The sequence below is a fragment of the Diabrotica virgifera genome, chromosome 4, assembly GCF_917563875.1.
Source record: "Diabrotica virgifera virgifera chromosome 4, PGI_DIABVI_V3a".
NCBI classification, from domain to species: Eukaryota; Metazoa; Arthropoda; class Insecta; order Coleoptera; family Chrysomelidae; genus Diabrotica; species Diabrotica virgifera.
In genome coordinates this window covers 167,476,917-167,492,044 of record NC_065446.1, presented here as the reverse complement: position 1 = coordinate 167,492,044, position 15,128 = coordinate 167,476,917, and positions in this window count along the sequence as shown.

The window sequence follows — 15,128 nt, the reverse complement described above, 5'->3', positions numbered from 1 at the left end:
CAGAAAGAACCTGGTAACCACTATTTTTTCCATGGTTACTTTAAATTTTTGAAAAATTTCCTTTCCAATAGTACCTTTAACGTTTTTACACAATGACTCAAATTATTTTATTAAAACTGTACTCTCTAACAATGATAATTTGAAGGATTCTAATTGAGTTATAGTTTTCTGGACAAAACTACAATTTGATTTTATGAATAACAGTTGCTATTGGAGGATGTTATTTTGGAAGGCTTGCTTAGCTTCCAATAAAGATTGACTGAAAGCACTTGGACACTGAAGGTTGATATTTTTCACTTGATGTGGTTTTTACTTTTTTAGCTAAATGTTTCGCGGTTCTGGCATGCTGATCTACTTGATTTTTTTTCAGATGAAATCTAAAAAAGAATATAAATCTTCTATAGTTGTACCCATTTTTAAAATCTAAGATTGTAGAAATAAAATAAAAATGAACCGATTTTGCATAACAATTAAAATATTTAAATTAAATCAAATAAAAATCGGTGTAGTAATCTTGAAAATATCAAGAAATGACTGTGCAAGAAAGAAAAACCCCCAAATATTTACAAGAGGCTCTTGGTCTTTTCTGTTTACATTTAAAGAAAAAATACTGTGAGCATAAATTAAAAGCACTTAATTAATTAAGTCTAATATATGATATGTTTTTGTTTTTAGCAAAATTAAAGCAAACTATGCTATTGTTAAAAAAAAGTCTTTCAGTAGATTATTGAACGATTTGAATTTTAAATAGGTATCCTATTTTTTATCGCAAGGAGTTTAAAAATGATCGAAAAAAGAAAAAATGCATCGATTTATTGCCAACTAATCTTGTGTCGGTACTTTTCTTAAACATAATCTCCAATTTTAAAATCTTTGTTTGTACCACCGTGTAAATTTTTAAAATAAAATAAAAAATAATACGTATGTACTTACGGTTTTGCCACAATATAAGTAATAAACTTTATCCATATTCATAGATCCTGTGTGAGGTTTTATCCAAGTTGAAACATTGCTTATTTTCGGCATTTTCAAAGCACAATAATTATTCACAATTAAAAATACACGTTGTTTACGCCTCCAATTTTACAACAAAAGTGAAACCAAGTGAAACTGATCGTCAAAATAAAAATTTTTACCTAGAGACATAGACTGGCAAACATAAACCCTTAATTCCAGGACGAAACGTGACAAAACTATAAGCCACTGTCTTTTATTAGTGACTATACCAAGATTACCAAGATACCGAGTGATTATAAAACAAAATTAAATATTGGCATTTTCATGCTATCTGTAAGTTTGAATATAAAAATATATAGTTAACACCAAATTTTCAAATTATATGCACTTTATGCTCACTTTTATAAAAATATGCAAAATTTTACATTTTTGCATTTTTTATGCATTATATGTAAAATATGCAATTTGCATATTTGCCTAAGTCTAGTGATGAGCGTGCTAATAACCGGCAAAATACCGCAACAGATAAAAAACATAATACATTGTGAAATAAAAAGAGATGAAACTAGTAGAGGTGGAAATTATCAATATAAACGTATAATATACATTACGTATAATTAACATTAAAATACATAGTTTTCAACTTTTAGACGTCTACGACAGGAGTATCCTATAAAATTCTACTGTGACAGTGACAGTTGTCTTATTCCTTCGATATGTCTAAAGGTAAAAAACTATGTAATGTAATGTTAATTTATACGTTTATATCAATAACTTCCACCTCTACTAGTTTCACCTCTTTTTACTGCACAATGTGTTGTTTTCCATCTTTTGCGTTATTTTTCCGGTTATTAGCGCGCTAATCACTGTAAATCAAACTTCAATACAGTAGTAATGTAGTAGTAATGTTTTATAGATTAATACCGATAATTTCCGACCTCTACTATTTTCATCTCCTTTTATTTCACAACGCATTATGTTGTCCAAATGTTATGTTGAACAAATGCTGAGGTCAAGCAGATGTATAGGGCGAGCGACTTATTCCAAGAAATTAAATTTTTGCGTCTAAGGCCCCCCCCCCCACAGGAAGAAGCCCTTAGAAGACCCACGAATGCGATGGAGAGACAATATATGGTCAGATTTAAGAACAATGGGGCTACCCACTGACCCAACTATCATGAACGACCGTTCGAGATGAAACCAAGTTGTGCAGTCCGCCAAGACCCACCCCGGGTGGTAGAGCTACCAGAAGAAGCAGTGGCGGCCGGTCAGGATCGGCAGGGTCGGCAGTGCCGACCCACACATTTATAGATATAGATTTTTTAAATATTTGTATCTGTGAAATAAAAAAAAATCTATCAGATAATACAGACTAAATTTTATTCATGGTTTTTAAAAGAATTTGATCAATCCGAGCGTTAAGTGATCCCTGCGCATAACAGACTTCTCAAAAAATGAATGATCCGAGCCATTTATCTGACTTTTCGGCTAGCCGTCCCTAACATCCGTAGCTTGACAATTTGCACGTAAAACTCAACAACATAACAAGTCGATGAGCAAGCGAACATTACTTCTCTCCGTGGGCAATAGCAGATACGGCATGGCAGGTTAAGCGGCAAGTACGGCACATTTCGGTCTGCCGGTCGGTGTTTCATTTGGAAGCATGCATCGGTAGAAATTGTCAAAAATAATCACGCCGTTTTACGTCGTTTAATTGATATTGTAATTTTTTTAAGTTGTCAGGAATTATCATTTAGTGGACATGATGGATCGAAGCATTTGTTAAAAATCAAAGTAATTATAGAGAATTAATAAAATTGTTTTAGAAATACCTGTTTACTTTCTGATTCGAAGTGTATTCGTAATACAGAATGAACTAATACATATAATCAAATAGTTAAATTTTGAATAACGTTGTTGAATCTGAGATTTAGAAAACCATTTGCTTTTCACTGAAAGTAGATGAAACTTCTGATTATCATGTCATTCACAATTATCAATTATTTTGTTCGATACGCGTTACGTGGTAATATTTATGAGAGGTTTTTAGGTTTTAGAGATGTGAGTAAAAGCAATAAGGCAGAATATATTTTTGGTGTTTTAAAGAACAGATTCAAATTTTTTGACACCAAAAATAAATTGGTAGGGCAAACTGGGGCAATCTTATGACGGCGTTGCTCTGATGAGTGGTGAATTGAATAGTCTCCAGGCAAAAGTTAAAACTATTGCATCACAAGCTTTATTTACTCACTATTATACGCATATAATGAATTTAGTTTTACATGATACGTGTAAAAAAATAAAGAATATCGTCTTTTCTTGCCAGTTTAGCTCACCTAAACGGATTACTGCTTTAGAACAAATTTGTTTCGAAAAAAAAGCAAACAGTTTGTCAGACGCGATGAAATTTTAAATCTCGGTTAGTTTTATTTAAGCAGATTATCTCTTATAGTTTTATTATCTGTAGCAGATTTTCGTGAACAGCTTTTGGAAGTTTTTGATTTTATTATCGAAGGCGATGATTTTGAAAGTGGCGATACCTCGATCCGTGAAGCAATCGGTTTGAGAACTTTACTAAAAACTAATGACTCCTTCAGTATTTTTTTAAATATTTTTAAGACAGAGTTTGCCTAAGATATTCCTTGTTGTTCAAAATCAGTCAACTGACATTATTTATTCTAAAAATAGAATACGAAAGCTGGTGCAAAATCTCAGAGATTTTCGTAATGATAGTAGTTTCCAATATATACGCAGTGACTTTTTGCATTCGCTTGATATTTCCGAACCACCCCAAAAAAGACAACGACATGATACATATCTGGAAAAACGAGTAAGTATATCTTGAAATTTTGGATACCTACTATTATATGCAAATAGATACTCGTTTTTCGAATTTTGAAGATTTGCAAATTTTTGACCTCTTTGACGATTTAAAATTTAAAAGTTACGTTCGCCAAAGAATTTCCAAGATATTTATTATTACAAGTTAGGTACTTAAAAATGATGCTGGTCCAAATATTTTCAGAAAGTGGGATAAGTTGCACAATATGTATGTATAATTCTATGTAGTAAGTACTGCAATTTATTACAACAAACTGTTTATCAATTTTCTTATTACCACCAATTTCTGCCTAAAAAAAAACGGGATTTACCTTGTCTCAAAATAATCAACACGTATTGTCGAAACACCATGAAACAAGAGAGAATGTCAAGTACATCAAATAAAAAAAGCAAAAAACAACAAAATCTCATATGATGAATTAAGCCTTTTAGTTTGATGGTATACCTATATGAGGAGACAAAAAACCTTGCCGACCCTGTCTCCAAGCCCACGAGCCGCCACTGAGAAGAAGAAAAAGAAGAATTATGTTGTCGATCTTTTGCGTTATTTTGCTGGTTATTAGCGGGCTCATCACTGTATAGGTCAGGAGTGGGCAAAAGCCGGCCCGCGGGCCGGATCCGGCCCTTTTGCTTACTTTATCCGGCCCATTTAGAAATCCTGCAAGCAATTTTTTTAAGAGCGTAGGTGCAATGTTTTTTTAAATGCATTCATATTTTTCGATTCCTGAGAAAACTAATAAGTATTTTTAAAAAATTTAAACGCAGAATGAAAGATTACATTATTACTGAGGCCCGAAAGTCCCTGAAAACTTCTATAATGTTCATCACAGAGGTGAAAAAAAAAGAGAACTTACGTTATCATTTCTCAGTATGTTCCCTTTCTCCTTGCTGTCTTTCTCCTTTTAATGATGGTCAAAAGTTCTCTGTTCATTTTCCATTCTGTCCAACACCATTTCGTTCGTAATATGATCAGTCCATGGTATTTTCACAATTCCCCTAAAAAGCCACATCTCAAAACCTTGCAGCTTTTTTATTAAGTCAGCATTAACAATCCAATAAAGAAGAATAGAGTGGACATAACATTTTTATTATTATCCCTGTTATTTATAGCGTTCTCCGCCTTCCGGTTGCCAGTTTCCAGCTTCGTCCGTCATTGCATTCGTCAGGGTGAATGTTCCTTTCCGACATTGCCTTCTGAATACCGCCTAGCCAGGATTGTTTTGGCGTTCCTTTCTTCTTTTTTTTCCTTGGCGTCTATTTTAAAATTTGTTTTGCCAGCCTGTGATCAATACCAGATCAGTTGCCTCCTTTGAATTTCGTCTATGATGGTTGACTTGACATAGCATTTTACCATCCGATATCAGATTTGCAGATTGAAGCTTTGGTTACTTAAAAATTTCCTCATCTTCAAAAAGGCTGCTCTTGATTACTCTATTCTTGATGGAATTTCTGAAGTTCATTTTTTATCTGGATCCTTGTTATGGCTTAATATAATGGATCATATTAAAAATTTCGTAATTTTACTGGGAACAAATTGTTCGCATGTACACACCAGAAAGACAATTTATTATTATTAACAGTCAAATGTCTTTCTCCAAATGCTTTAAAATGATAGTATTTTTTTCAAAAAAATTTCTTGGACAGAGAAAAACCTCCACCAAAAACATTAGCGTACATACTGGGTAGAGTCCTCCGGCCCGGGAGACATTTTGAAAATTTTATTTTGGCCCGCGCTTAAAAGTATTTGCCCACCCCTGGTATAGGTACTAGTCCACAGTAGATAGTACTTTTTCAAAAATGATTACAAATGTCTTAAAAATGGTTTTTGTTGCTTCGTTTGAGCAAGTCTACCACTTTCTGAAAAATTTCAGAGAGCATGTTGGACGCGTTTTAGCACGCGTGACGCCTTAACCTGTAGCTCTAGCGCGGCTAGGTTTTGTGATTGCAAAACTATAATTTTTAATATTAATCAAACGATTATGCGTTAGAATAATAGTTATTTATGTACCAAGTCAGTAAAGTTACTATTTATCGAACTAGTCTGATATTATGAGCAGAGCGAGAATAGCGTGCGTGGCGAATAATGGACGAGTTCGATAAAGAATCTTAACTGACGTGGTGCATACAAAATTTTATTGCATTTTATATTGGTACTAACACTTAGGTACCTACTTACAATTTACAATTTCAGACCTTTTTAAATTTTAAACGTCATAATAATTTCATGACAGTGGTGACAGATAACTTTTGCAAGATGGTTACTTTCGATTTTTAATCGATAGTTATAAATATTGAATAATTACTAAATCGGCAAAGTTTTAATTTATTTTATACAGTGCGGTGGAATAAGTGTTGCCCCTCCCTGTTAACTTGTTTATTTTAAGAATATAAGCAAAACGCTCGGACATGTCAATTTTTAAACTAACCACAGTATATTATAGCATCAACGTTTCGAACTTTACGCGATCCCTCTTCAGGTGACAGCCACAACTTTGATTATTTTAAACGGTAAAATACATCATGTGATACCTCATTTAACAGCTTTTGAAATACTGATTTTAAAAATGTATAATACTTTAATCCTTTTTGAGATCGCCGTCGCAAAATTTCGGTCGAACACTTTTTAAACGCATTTATTTTTTTTGGAATTCTGAGAAAACTAATAAGTATTTTTGAAAAATTTAAACGCAGAATGAAAGAATATATTATTACCGAGGGCTGACAGGCCCTTAAAATAAACAAGTTTTTTTTGAATGATATATTTGAAATTAAATATCACACTAAATTTTCTCTTTTTTTTCACCACTGTGACGTATTAAAATAAACATTATAGGAGTTCTCAGTGACTTTGGACCATCGGGAATATTGTAATATTTCATCCTGCGCTTAAATTTTTCAAAAATATTTATTAGATTTTTCAGGATTAAAAAAAATGATTGCATTTAGAAAGAATTCGACCGAAATTTTGCGCCTACGCTCTCAAACAGGATTAAAGTATTATACATTTTTCAAATCAGTATTTTAAGAGCTTTTAAATGAGGTGTCACATGATGTACTTTCCCATTTAAAAAAATCAAAGTTATGTCACCTGAAGAGGAATCGCGTAAAGTTCGAAACGTTGATGCTATAATATACTATGGTTAGTTTAAAAATCGACCTGTCTGAGCGTTTTGCTTATATTCTTAAAATAAACAAGTTAACAGGGGGGGGGGGCAACACTTATTCCACCGTATGAATATAATTGCAAAATACTACATATTATAATAACTTCACTTCTTGATATAAATTTAATTGATTATTTCATTCAAAAGAGATTCTGACCAATAGAAAGCTACAGAAATCTAAATTAAATTTACAATTTTTGATAATTTCCATCGTCAAGTATATTACGTCAGATGCCCTTCGTTGCTATGAAAAAATACATTCAGTGACATTAATGACAAATAATGTTTTAAAAATTATAAAAGTGATGACTTTCAACCGTAAAATATTTATAAAAACTGTGTGTTTAATTGTACTAATTTGTACTTACATAAATAAATTACAATACAATTTTGGTTTTTAACAGTTTTATTCATGAAATAATCGCAAAAAATTGCACTCGATCTCTAAAATTGATATAGAATTTTTGCCCTCGTGACACTTTGACATAATTCCAATTATTGTCATAGTGTCGCTCGGGAAAAATTCATTAATTATAGAGCTCTTGTGCAATTACTACTGATAATATCGCAAATTGTGTACAGTATTTTTAAATAACTAAAGTAAATAAATTATTGTAAGTTACTCAAATAAATAATCGAGTACTGCCATCGACCGCTTACATTCAATCTCGATTAATCGCGGCAGGTAAAGTAAAATTCTTCCTTCAGTACAATAAAGTGTTACTTTACTGCCGTAAATTAGGGCAAATGAGTACAATAATAAATGACTTTAGTGACGGTTGGCGATAAAATAAATTATTTTTGTCGGACAAAAAGAGCCTAATCGTCGAGCCCGACACCCACAAGATGACACTCTAGCGCGTTACAGTTTTGTTATTACAAAACTCTTCATTTTCAATTGAATGTATTGATAATTAATTACTAAAAATTGTCGATCATTTATCCGACTAATCTACAGCCTTGTTTCTTTAGTCGGACAACGTAAATATGTTAATTATGACAGGTTATGTTTTGCGATTACAAAATTTCAGACACGAGTAACAAGTGTTACTCATGTCCAAATATAGCACTGTCCGACATAAATTGGGTATCAGATAGCCCGTCCGACAAATTAATTGCAAAATTTTTTATACCGTAACCGCCACACTACTAGACATATCGAGCTAATACAGCCCTGGATCCTTCACTTGTTGCACTGTTTACTTTTATGTCGAGTGACGGCTAGAACGTCAGAAAATATATAGAAAATGAATGTAAAGATAGACTATTCATATTCGCCAAATTTCAAATGAAATATTTTAACGTGAAATATCCAAAAAATAAAGCACTTTTAGGGAAAACCCATTATAACTTTTTTAAAGTGTTTAAAATAGGCTTTATTTCAGTTTTTATAACAAGTTTCTAGAAAAAAATGTAAGCAAGTTACGCTCAAAATAAAGTTGCTCCCTTGTGTTTTGGCAAAAAAAAATCAGGAAGATCATCCCCTAATTAGCAATTTAAATGAAATTAATCGTTATTGCTTCACAAATTATTTTACTTATGTTGTGTTTATATAATCTGTAAGTTTTATCGGTTTAAAGTTATTATTTTTGAAAAAATTTGGCTTTAAAATAAAATTTTTTAAATTTTTAATTTTGAAAAAAAAAGGTTTTGTTTAAAATAACTTAAAAACTGTTAGCGATACCAAAAATCTCAAAAAACAAAAAAGTCAGCATTGCTTTTCTGAATATCTTGTATTTTTTGTTTTTATGTAAGACAAAAATTGATTAAGATTTGGTGTTTCAAAATTTGCATACCCTCGTGATCAGTGACTTGTTCAAGCCCTTTTAACTACAACGCTTTCAAAAATAAAGACTTTCAACCGATGAAACTTACAGATCATATATAAAATACATACACGAGTAAAGATACTTGTGAAGTGGTAACGATTAAGTTCATTTGAGATACTAATTAGGAGGTGATTTTCCAGATTTTTTTACAAAAATAAAGGGATTAACTTTATTTTGAGCATAGCTTGTTTACTTTTGATGCTAGAAATGTTTTTTATAAAACAAAGATTAAGCTTTTTTAAACAGTTTAAATAAGTTGTGATACGTTTTTCCCAAAAAGTGCATCATTTTTTGTTTATTTAACGTTAAAGTATTCCATTTGGAATTAGACGAATATGAACCTATTTTTTATTAGCTATAACTCTGCTTCTACTAGGTATAGAGACCTAATATATACACCATTTTTTTTTATTTTTTACAGGCTATATTTTTGCTAAGAATATTTTTTCGACAAAATACTTATTTTTGAGTTATTTGCGAAAAACCGTCTATAATAAAAGCTTGGTTATTTAGTTAAAAATTGAACATATTCACTCGCAAATAACTCGAACACTATTGACTTGTGAAAAAACTCTATGGAGGAAAAGTTACTTAAAATTAGTCAATTTATCCATTTCCGGACTTACTTTGTACGTATATTTTTTCACTCCCGAGAAGGGGTGAAACTCACCCCCAGGGTAAAAGCACCCCTCGGCACAATATCACTTTTTTTCTTTGACTTGTTAGCTGTGTATGCCAAATTTCATGTCAATCTAAGCGGTTCTTTAAAATTTAGAGATTTTGCAATATTTTACCGTTAAAGAACGTACTATGGATATTTTATATCTAAACAAAATGTTATCATGAAGCACCTAGACTAGAGGTAGGTGATTTGTGACGATACCGACAAAGTATCAGTAGACATATACTGTTTAAAAACATTTCATGTTTCATAAGTTTGCGTCATTTTTTGTCGGACAAATATTTTTTTAAAAAACATGTAACATTTGAAATTAAAGTTATCACTTTTGTAATCACAAAATTTACCTGCCATAATTAACATATTTTTACGTTGTCCTACCAAAGAAACGAGGCTCTAAATTTGCTCTAAAACAGATCGATAGTCTTTAGTAATTAATTATCAACACTTTCAATTGAAAATTAAGAGTTTTGTAATAACAAAACTGTACCTGCATGACATCTTGCAGGTGTCGGACTCGATGATCGCGCCCTGTTTTTTGTCCGACAAAAATAATTTATTTTATTCTAACGCATAATCTTTTGATTAAAGTTAAAAATTATAGTTTTGCAATCACAAAACCTGAGCGCGCTAGAGCTACAGGTTTAGGCGTGGGCGTGAGGAAACACGTCCAACCTGCACTCTGAAATTTTTCAGAAAGTGGTAGACTCACTCAAATGAAGGAGTTATAACCATTAAGCTTTTTGTAATCATTTTCAAAAAAGTACGATGTACTGTGGACTATACAACTATACATGCATATACGACTTACTCGATTACACAATATTTAAATTAAAATTTAATTTTTTATTTAAGTTTTTATTTAGGTTGTGTGTGAATACTTTTCGATAAGTGGTAAGTATGGCTTTCTAAATTGTAGCTAAAGATTATCATCAACTAAGAGCCACCACTGCATACAATTTTGTTTTATTAAGCTTTGCTTGAGGCAGTAAAATAAACTGAAAACAATACGTCTTATAATTTAAAAACGTCGCTTGAAAATATAGATATTTAATACGGCTCGGGACAAAATATATAGGCATCTATAAACAACTCTGTATAATAATTAAAAAATATCAGTAGTATCAAATGAATCTAAGGAAAATAAAGCAAACAACAATATTTAAAATATACGAACATGGTGTAACAGTCCATGATTTAATCTATGACTTGGGTCATAGATTAAATCACTTATTCTGAGATCAAAGATAATTGGATTAAACCTTACTTTTGTACAAATGTGCACATAAAAATTTTTAGGAAGGTGTGAATTCTTTAAACTACCCCACCCCCCTAATATTATTATTATTATTGTGGTAACATTAGTAAAACACAATGTTTTTAAAACTTGTTTGCCTCTTAATATTTTTTGATAAGCCAGTTTTTATCGAGATAGGTATTTTGAACCTTTGTAGAATCCACCTCATATTTATAAATAGTTAAGTATAATAAGATTATATATTATTTTCATATTGTTATAAGGTCTCTATAATCTTACTTATAGTAAGAACACGAAATATTTGTCAGCGATTAATTTGGAAATTCGTGAATTGTTATGGAATTCTAGACTAAGAGCCGAAAAATCATCGTTATAAGTAATATGGAGTTTTTCCTGTGAAATGCGTCCATTGTATATTGATAATTATGATCAGTTGCAGGCTGACACCTTAGTGGATACAGAAAGTAGCAATATGGGGTGAAAGGGGAAAATTGGTGCAGTCACTAAAGGTTTTCACCTCCTATTTCGTGGAACCTTCATCGACTTGCAATAAAATTTTTGAGTAGTTAGAGGATACCTCAACAAACGAAAATGACATGGTGCCAACTTGCGCCTTTACCCTGGGGGTGGATGCAATCCCTTCCCGTGTGTAAAAATTATTTTATTAAAAATAACCCCTCAACTCCATAGAGGGACAAATTTTAAACAAAATTTGATATATCGAGTTATTAAAATAAATCAATACTTTTGAGTTACTAAAGATCAAAAATTTAAATTTTTCCTGAAAAAATGCATGATTTAAAGCGGTGTTTCATAAATAATTCAAAAACTATAAGTTTTGCCAAAAAAGTTACAGTTGCCAAAGTTGAAGACAATAAGAAATCGAATAGACTTGAAAAACCTTTTAAAATTAATTAAAAGTGAGTTGTATGTGATTAATATATATATATATATATATATATATATATATATATATATATATATATATATATATATATATATATATATATATATATATATATATATATATATATATATATATATATATCCACTCTATCCCATATTATGTATAAGTTTTTAGTTTTTGAAACCTGTCATTATAGATAGCAGTGCGTGAAGGGTTTACAGAGTGCGTGAAGTAACAATGTATTTAAAATGGGATTTACTTTTTTGCACTGTTTTTTTCACACTTTCATACAGTGCGCTTGAATAAGTCTTACCCCTCCCTATTAACTTATTTACTTATAGCACATAAGCACAATGCTCGGACGGGTCGATTTTTAAAATAATCATAGTATATTATAGCATCAACGTTTCGAACTTTACGCAATCACTCTTCAGGCATAACTTTGATTTTCTCTATTGGGAAAGTACATCACGTGACAGCTGATTTAAAAGCTCTTGAAATTGCAAAATTGTATAACACTTTAAAATATTTTAAGAATATAGGAGCAAAATTTCGGTCAAATTCTTTTTAAATTCATTCATATTTTTTTCAAATCCAGAGAAAACTAATAAATATTTTTGAAAAATTTAAACGCAGAATAAAATATTGCGTTATTACCGAGGGCTGAAAATCCCTTAAAATAAACAAAAAGTTTCTTTCGACCCTCGATAATATTGTAATTTTTCGTTCCCCGTTTAAATTTTTTTAAAATACCTTTTGATTTTCTCAGAATTCGAAAAAAATTAATGAATTTAAAAAGAATTCCACCGAAATTTTGCGACTGTGTTATCAAAAAGGATTAAAGTGTTATACACATTTTTGTAATCAGTATTTCAAGAGCTCTTAATTGAGGTGTCACATAATGTACTTTCCCATTTAAAAAATCAAAATTACGCCTGTCGCCTGAAGAGGGATAGCGTAAAGTTCAAAACGTTGATACTATAATATACTATGATTATTTTAAAAATCCACATGTCCGAGCATTTTGCTTATGTGCTAAAAATAAATAACTTAATACGTAGGGTAACACTTATCCCAGTGCACTGTATAATCAAATATCCTTAACTTTCGCGTTGTCATGGTAATGACCTGTGAGCAATAAATTACTACAGAAGTTTTGACAGTTTTGTGGTTTGAAAGAAGTTTAAATTCTTAAATGTCAAATTTCTAAAATTTGTATTCCAGTGACGAAGAGTTGCAGATTTTTTATTTGTTTATTGTAGATAAAATACTGTATGAAACTGTGCGTGAAGTACTTTTTGCGCACTTATGCAATGTATAGCACTCGCGCCACTCGTGCTCTAAACATAGTGTGCGTAGGCAAAAAGCATACTTCACGAACTGTTTCATAAAGAAGTATTTTCGGCTATTACTCAAATCTAAGTATTCACGCTTAAATAACGGGGAAACGAAGCATTTTATAAAATATACTTACTAAACACTTGTCAAAGAATACCCCAAGTGAGCTCCAGATGAAGTTTATAGCATCACAGCTAAGAAAGTTATGATGGAAATAAAAGAACCCTTTTGAATGTTTTAGGAAAAAGTGAGAAATTAAACATATTCCACAAAAATAAAATTTATAGTGATCCCTATAAAACTTTTTTTTTATTTTACCATAAGTAAAAACCTCAATAATTTTGACATGTTTAGAAGCCATATTTTTGTAAAAAAAAATGATTTAAAAAATCACAATTTTTCAAATTTTCGTAAATTTCTTTTTATTTTGATAACAACTCCAAAAATTATCGATATACCTACGTAAAATGATACAAAACCAAATTTTAGTTTTTTCTTTAGCAAATTATTTACTGTTTTATTATTGTTGTAAAAGAAAGTATAACTTCAATAAGTTATCTTAAAGACTCTGGACTGTATCAATTATTGTAATTTTTACTAACTTTACTTTTGTTATATTTTTCAGCTCGCTAATAACCCTTGAGGTTGCAGCGTAAATAAATAAAAATAGTTATTTTCCTAACTAGTGCGAAAAGTGATACTTCCACGCACGAGACTGCTGTTGACCCGAACGACGCGATAGCGGAGTTCGGGCAAGCAGTCGGGTGCGGGTTAGTCACTTTCCGCATGGGTTAGGAACAATATTTTTTCTAGGGCCGTACGTTTGGAAAAAAGCCACAGCAAATAGAGTTATATCAATTTTTATTTAGGAGTGTGAATACACAATTTAATTTTTTGACAAGGTTGTCAAAACCAAACCTTCAATACAATAATTGGTTACCATGAGGACAATATTGGTTTCCATGACGACGATTCAAAACCATTGATATTTTCTACTGATTTGACTTTTGAATATTGACTTTTGAATATTATGTCAAAATGTTTCTATTTCAACGAATAATCGCGTTAATTTCATTAAGCCATGAACAAAATAAGATAAATTTGGAATAAATTAGTACATATTATCTAAATATTAGTTTACTGCATGTATTATAATATTATATTATAATGCCATTTTACAAGTTATTTTACTTTCCCGCACGCCGTGCGGAAAAGTGCAACTTTTGGAAACGAAATGAGTGCGTGAAAGTGGCTGTATTAGAAAATGACAACTGAATATTTATTTTAGACCTGATTTATCCTGGGACACGTGTATCCCACGCTACCGCTCATGTAACATTTTGCTACGCGAGGAATCCAGAGTTAATGGTGTCGTATTTATGTTCTCAAATGTATGGTGAAAGAATAAATAAAAGAAGAAATCAGCAGGAAAATGAATAAAAAAAAGTTGCCTATTAAAAACCGCGTTGCGCTTCTCAGATGCCATGCCAGTACTTTTGGTTTAGAATTATCCTCTACCTGACAAGTAAATAATTACAACTTGTGATTACTATAAGAGGCATTAAAAATAAAAATATTTCTCGTTTGTTTCAGCTGGTTTTTTACTGGCCTATAGTCCATATCTAACTGTAAGAAAAAATACATGCATAGGGACGAAGAAGAAGAAGTATTCAATATTTTGTTCCTCCAGTAACACATACAAAAAGTTTACGTTAATTATAAAACAGGTTTGTATCAAATTTCATACTTTTCACGTATTATTTTATAAAAAAATTACAGTTTAAAGAGTCAATTAGTAAATTTTTAAATAATTCTAGTTTTTAGCAATTAAAGTATCATGAAACATAACGATGAGCATTTAGAATATTGATTTTGTGAAAATATTTATGCATGTTTGTATAAAAGTGAGTTTTAGTTAATTACGTATCCAACCGTTTTAGGCGAAAATGTAACACAAAATTAAATTTTATTAAACGGTTCGCTATTTTTAAAATTTATGTTCATATTCTCTAACTATGTGTTTCTTGGCCGGTTAGAATTCCCGACCACAGGCCGGTAGACTTAAGATTGATTAGAGATATTTTTTATTTTCCCTGCCATAATTTAATTGACTTTGTTTAGTTTAAGGGTGGACTAAATATAAGAAGTGAGATGA